The sequence below is a fragment of the Argiope bruennichi genome, chromosome 5 (genome assembly GCF_947563725.1).
Source record: "Argiope bruennichi chromosome 5, qqArgBrue1.1, whole genome shotgun sequence".
NCBI classification, from domain to species: Eukaryota; Metazoa; Arthropoda; class Arachnida; order Araneae; family Araneidae; genus Argiope; species Argiope bruennichi.
The window spans coordinates 122,784,129-122,790,429 of NC_079155.1; the positions used below are offsets into that span (position 1 = coordinate 122,784,129).

The following is a 6,301-nucleotide window of genomic DNA, read 5'->3' on the forward strand; positions in this document are numbered from 1 at the left end:
CAGTGACCAAAATGAAATCCTACTTGAAAATTTTTGAAGTTAATAATACACATTTGGGTACAGTTTTATTAAGTATTGTTGATGGCACTTTCTTCTAAATATTTAAAATTTGCTATGCATTTTTCCTTTGAGCTTTTAAGGTCAAAAATATATTTCCTTCGAAATTTTTTGAATTATTCCAACTCAAAGGTTCAATAATATGTTAGAGTGTGTCCTTTGTATTAGTAATTTTTCTCATATAGTGACTCTGCAGGTCAGTTATTCATAATTTCTTTCGATCAATTTAAATATAAATTGCTAAACACCTAAATTTTTAATCAAAAATATTTGACTAAAAGCGTTTTTTACAACAAGATGTGTTTTTGCAAATTCTTTTAAAGTGTAAAATAAGTGAACTACTTTTAATGAGTTATTTTTTAATTTCTAATTTAACAAAAAAAAGCAAACAGGCATTTCAGGTTAATAAAAATTTAAAAGTTGATGCACCTCATTTTTAAGCAAGGTTAACCAAGAATTGAATAAAATATAAAAAAAAAGAAAGAAAAGGTAAAGCGTGCTGAATTGATGCAAATAAACTATCTTTCCAATAAGCGCGAATTATTTATATAATAACAATATTAAGAACAGGGACAAAATTAGTTTTAATCAAAATTTCCTTTGCATTTTATTTAGTTCAGAATGTTTATCTTTTATTTTTTATTTCTTTTGGTACCGATTTATTTCTTGTCCACTTCCTTTTAACATGGAAATAAATTCCGCTGCAAAGAAATGTAAATAAAACAAAGATCCACGAGAAGATTCTAAAAAAAAAAAAAAAAAAAAAAATGGCAAAGATATTTATTTTCTCTGTCAAAACAAGAATCGATAGCAAATACCAGTGGGTCTCACAAAGACATTTTTACGTACAATTTTATCCAGAAATGTTTATTTTAATTCTATGACAGAAAAGAAAAAAGTGAAAGGAAAAAAAAAAAAATGCTGAAAGACATATGAACCTCCGTTTTTCCATAACAGATTCAATCGGAGATTGTGTACCTTGGAAAATAGTTATGCCTTTTTTTACTTTATTTTTTTCTGCTGGGGAAGTTTCCATTTTCTTTGTGAATGCGAAATAACAAAGGGAGAAAGCATAGGTAGGGATTGTGCCGATAAGCGTGTTTAGCATTTGAAAGGTTTATCCTGTTACAGTTGCAATCGGTTCTGTTAAATCTTTTCAAGCAGACAAGCTCATGCATTAGTGAAATGAACTGATTTGTAAAGCAGCAATCTTTTGTGGACGATACACAGGAAGACAAGATGCTTAATTTGAAATGAAATATTTTGCGAGAAGCATTATTTTATTAAAAACGGGAAGCAATCAGCCAAATATATTTTATTTAACATAAAAATTTAATAATTTTAACTGAATCTACTGAGTTAGAGAGATACAAAATCCCTGAGTAAATGAAGTATATTCCGAATCTCAATAACAATATTCAAGATAAAAATCTATGATCCAATTACAAAAACAAAACAAAATGAAATGATAGTTAAAAGTTGGGGCTAAAACATCCACTTACAACTTATTCATTGCATTTACTTACTTATACTTCATTTCAGTTCATTTAAATTTCACGAATTTCTTGAATTAAATTCCTCCTTATCTTGTCTTAACACATGTAAAATGAAATATTTATATATAATTATTTAATGCAGAAACAATGAAACATAATTAACGAACAAATCATTCCTTAGAACCATCAAAGTAATTTCTAGAGAAATAATCTGCAATGGTATGCAAAAATTAAATCCTTTATTGAAATTATTACAAAATAGAATGCATATTGCTTATCGATATACATAAAATACGCGCAAAAATGTAATGCAAATTGAGACCAAAATTTTTAAACTCTCGCAAATCTTTTAAAAGCATGATGTAAACAACAAAAGCTAAAAAAACGTCAGAAGCCTTAAACTGAAAAGATATTTGTAATATGTCTTTTTAAGTTCTGAACGAGGATCATGTAATTAAGGGACTTAAAACATTTTCACCTAATACATTTAGCTATTTTAAGTGATTTCGGAATCAAAATACACCATTTTGAAAAGTGTTTTCCCTATTTTTTCTAAGTCTTCTAGATTTTTTTTGTAGATGTGTTATATCCTCTAAACAACAATACAATGAAACAAGAAACCTAGTCCCAGTTCATTGTGAAAATGTTTCATTGGCGGCGTATATGCTTTGTAAATAATAAGTAATCAATTTACTCTATTGAACTTGAATTATAGTTAAAACTAAAATGGATAAAAAAGTGGGTTCGACCGGGATTTGAACCCGGGACCTCTCGCACCCAAAGCGAGAATCATACCCCTAGACCACCGAACCACGGAGAGCGTTGCACAAAGTTATATGACTTCAATGAATAAAAATCTATAACATCGACATCTTATCGTCATCTGATCAAACACAGCAGGAGTCGTATGTTTTTTGGCATCAATTGATATAAATTTGTTGCTCTCCTTATAATATTAAAAATGCGATATAGGTGAAAAATATTTTTCATATATATTCTGGTAAATCACAATTTTTTGCATATTTATTTAAAAGTTTCTAATGGATTCTAATGATAAAAATAATACTAAATTAAAAGGATCATATAATACAGATTCATCCCAATTCAAAAAGAACAGAAACTCATAAATGAAATGTTACTTGAATTTAAATTACTGTTCTGTAAACTGATGTTCAACGTTAAGGTATGAAAATATTCTACATATATAGAAATGCTTACAATTTTATATTCACTATCAAACTTTTATCTTATTATGTTTCTAGAAGAAACCTAATATCAAATAAACAGGCAATTGGTATTTTGTCATATATCTTATGACAGCTTAAAAACTCCCGGTTTGCTTCGTTAAATTCTTAGATATATATATACGTGATGAAAAACCTTTAATGCATTTTTATATTCTTTAGCGTTTGTTGCAGATACTTTGAGTTTACTTTTAACAAGATTTTAAAATCATTCTAAAATTCAATTTTTAATAGCAGTTCTTCATTTCACTTTCAGAAAGCCACTATAGGTAAAAGGAAATATTTAAAAAAGGATGAAAAGGATGCGAAAGCTTTAAAACAACTCATTTTAATAATTTTTCTTTTTCAATTCAAATTTGGAATTGTTTGCTATGTATAACCTTTAGTAACTTTAAGTCAAGCCTAATCTCAATAAAGATTGTAGAATGATTGTACAATGTAAACACTGTAGATGCCTTGGAAAATCCATCAGGTTAATGAATGTACTTGCATAAAAACATTCTTTATATACTAGAGATAAAGGAAAACAAATTTTGGACAATGTACTTATCTGGCGAAATTGTTACAAATAGCTTTTATTTTCATTTCGTGAAAATGTTCGACATAAAAGTATATTTTAAAGTGGAAAAAAAGATAATTCGTATTCATTGATTTCCATGCATTCTATTCATTTCAATATTTTCCGCTTCTCGAATGATTTATTTCCTGTTAGCACAAGATATTGTACGATATCTCCAATATGTTGGCCTGTATTCTGAATGTCGGCCAACCTTGTATAGATATCGTGATATTATATAGATATCAGTTAGTGCTAATAGGGTATCATTTACACTTTCTGTGAACATGGAAAACTATACCGCTGGAAAAAAATGCGAATAAAAGAAAGTTCCGCAAAGTGTTTTTGAGGAATAACTCTCAGTATTTCAGCCAGCGATATGTCCGGCAGTGTTTTTTAACAAATTATCAGCTGTAATGTTATTTCAAACCTACGAAAGAAAAGTAAAGACATAAAAGAGAAAAATTGAAATTTTTTTTGTTCATTTTTTTTTTTGTTCGAAAGAAATGTTACTCAACTTTTTTTTTTCTTTCATTTTTTCCGGTAAGTTTAAACGAAGACGGGGTAGTATCTCTGTAGTATATCGAAGATCGGAAATAATATTTATTCATTTCTATTCACTCTTTCAAGCGGGGAAGTTTCCATTTTCTTTGTGGATATGGGAAGCGACATAGGAAGAAAATGTAAGCAGATATTTCGACGTAAAGTGTGTTTAGCATCTGAAAGGTTTGTCCTTTTACAATTGGATTCAGTTTGGTTATATCTTCTCAAGCAGATCAGCTTATAGAAATGGACTTAAAAAGCATGTGAGTCGAATAAGTAACAAAAGGGAAGAAAGAAGCTTTTTGATTATATCTGTCTTATATGCGAATAATTTTTCCTCTAGTTTCAATAAATATTTCGATATAATTTATATATACTTTGTAGCATTTATTAAATCAGGAAATTCACGCCCATTCCACACTTAAGCAGTGGATTAGTGGCAATATTTACTATTCCACACCCACCCCTTTTATCTATTTAGGGTGGTCAGTCCTGATAGCTTCCCTCTAGACAATCTTTTCTATCTTTCTTACCATTTTTAGTGAGTTTCTAATTCAGCTAACAAGATAAAAATGAACTAACACTATTTTAGAACGAACTGAATATCCAACATTTCAGTTCGTGCCATACGAATCATTTTTGAATTAGATTCAGTTCGGTTATATATTATATTCGGTTATATATTTCTTAAGCAGAAAATAAGAAATAATTTTAGTGCACCGAAATAAATAATAATAAAAAAAAAACTGGGTTCGACCGGGATTTGAACCCGGGACCTCTCGCACCCAAAGCGAGAATCATACCCCTAGACCACCGAACCACATGTTAAAGTTATAATAAACTAAATATGAAATGAAATATAAAACCTATTGACTTCATTATTAGAAATAAACGTCATCCATCGATGTTTCGTTTCCGTTGATCTAGCATCTGTTTAAACAAACGGATCCAAGATGTTTAGATTTATTTGTATTGAAAACAACGATTTTGATGAGACCCAATTTATGAAAATAAATATGATTTTTTTAATCCATTTCTTTCTATACACCTATTTTGTTGCGAAAAAAATATTTCAATAAGAATGAATCCGGGAAGAATGAATATTAAACTTAAAAAGGATTCGTTAATAGTTTTGAAATGAAATATATATATATATATATATATATATATATATATATACCTTCAATGAATAAAAATCTATAACTTATTTATCTTATCACCATCTGATCAAACATAGCCGGGGCTGAATGCTTTTTTTACTTCAAATGATAAAAATTTGTTTACCGTTCTTTCGCCTCTTGGAATATTATAAAAACAATTTCAGTTGAAAAGTTTTTCATACAGACATACTGGCAAATCACATTTATTATATGAAGTTTTAGATATACATCTGTGATGAACAAAAATCCGTAATATGTGTTTATCTAATAACCATCTGAGAAAACACAGTAAGAATGCTTTTGATAGAATAACATTTGTCTATTGCTCGCTCTCATATAACTATTTTAAATATGAGCATGATTTTAGAATCACAATTTTTTAATGCAAATTTAGGAGTTTTTTATGGTTTCTAATGATAAAACATAATTCCAACTAATGAATTCAGATAGATACACACCCTACTTAAAAAAAAAAAACTTCTTAAATGATAAGCTACTTGTATTTATATTATTGCTACCTAAAGTGCATATCAACGTTAAAGTATTAAAACTTATATATACTTATATATAAAATAGTTTAAAAACTTTATTACGTTCGCCATGTTTTTAATCTAGTTGTAATATTTAAGTCAATTATGCTCACACTTCTTAGTTACTCTTCTATTAATTTACTGAAGAGAAGTAATTTCACTGGACTCTGGAAGGGAATGCAGTTTTCCAAACACAGACTTATGATGATTCTACTGGATCAAAGTGCGTCACAAATGATTATCCATCGCAATGTGCTAATTAAAAGTCTACTACAATAGCATACTACGCCGAATCAATAACAAATCGTATTTTTAACATATATAATAAAGTTTGTTGTATTTATTTAACACAAGATGTCATTTCCACTGAATCACTCCGTGATATTTTCATTCTATTGAAAATTGCTTTTAAAATTGAGTTTTGAAATTTAATGGTTCAATTTCCGCTAAATTTCAATCTGAATGTATGTGTATTTCTATAAAAGTGATCGATTACTAACTTTTATTTCCAACACATAAAGAATAGTAGCTTAATGGATAGCTAAATAGAAAATTCGAAAATAAAATTCTCAATTTTATTTTCGAAATTCATTGTTGAAATTCCAAGCATAATTTTTATTTATAAATTCTTATCTGAATAAGAAATTTTTCCCGTAATTTTATTTTAAATGTTTTAATTTCATTGATATTTTTCATTAGAAGTTATTGCAAAAGA

General features: G+C 28.1%; 2 non-coding genes across 2 annotated transcripts; both read right to left on the reverse strand.

Moving 5' to 3' along the window:
• Positions 1-2,293: 2,293 nt before the first annotated feature.
• On the reverse strand, positions 2,294-2,365 carry Trnap-ugg (transfer RNA proline (anticodon UGG)). The gene has a single exon. It is a non-coding gene; the product is annotated as a tRNA-Pro (tRNA).
• A 2,279-nt stretch (positions 2,366-4,644) lies between these two features.
• Trnap-ugg (transfer RNA proline (anticodon UGG)) lies at positions 4,645-4,716 on the reverse strand. Its single transcript has one exon. It is a non-coding gene; the product is annotated as a tRNA-Pro (tRNA).
• Positions 4,717-6,301: the final 1,585 nt, after the last annotated feature.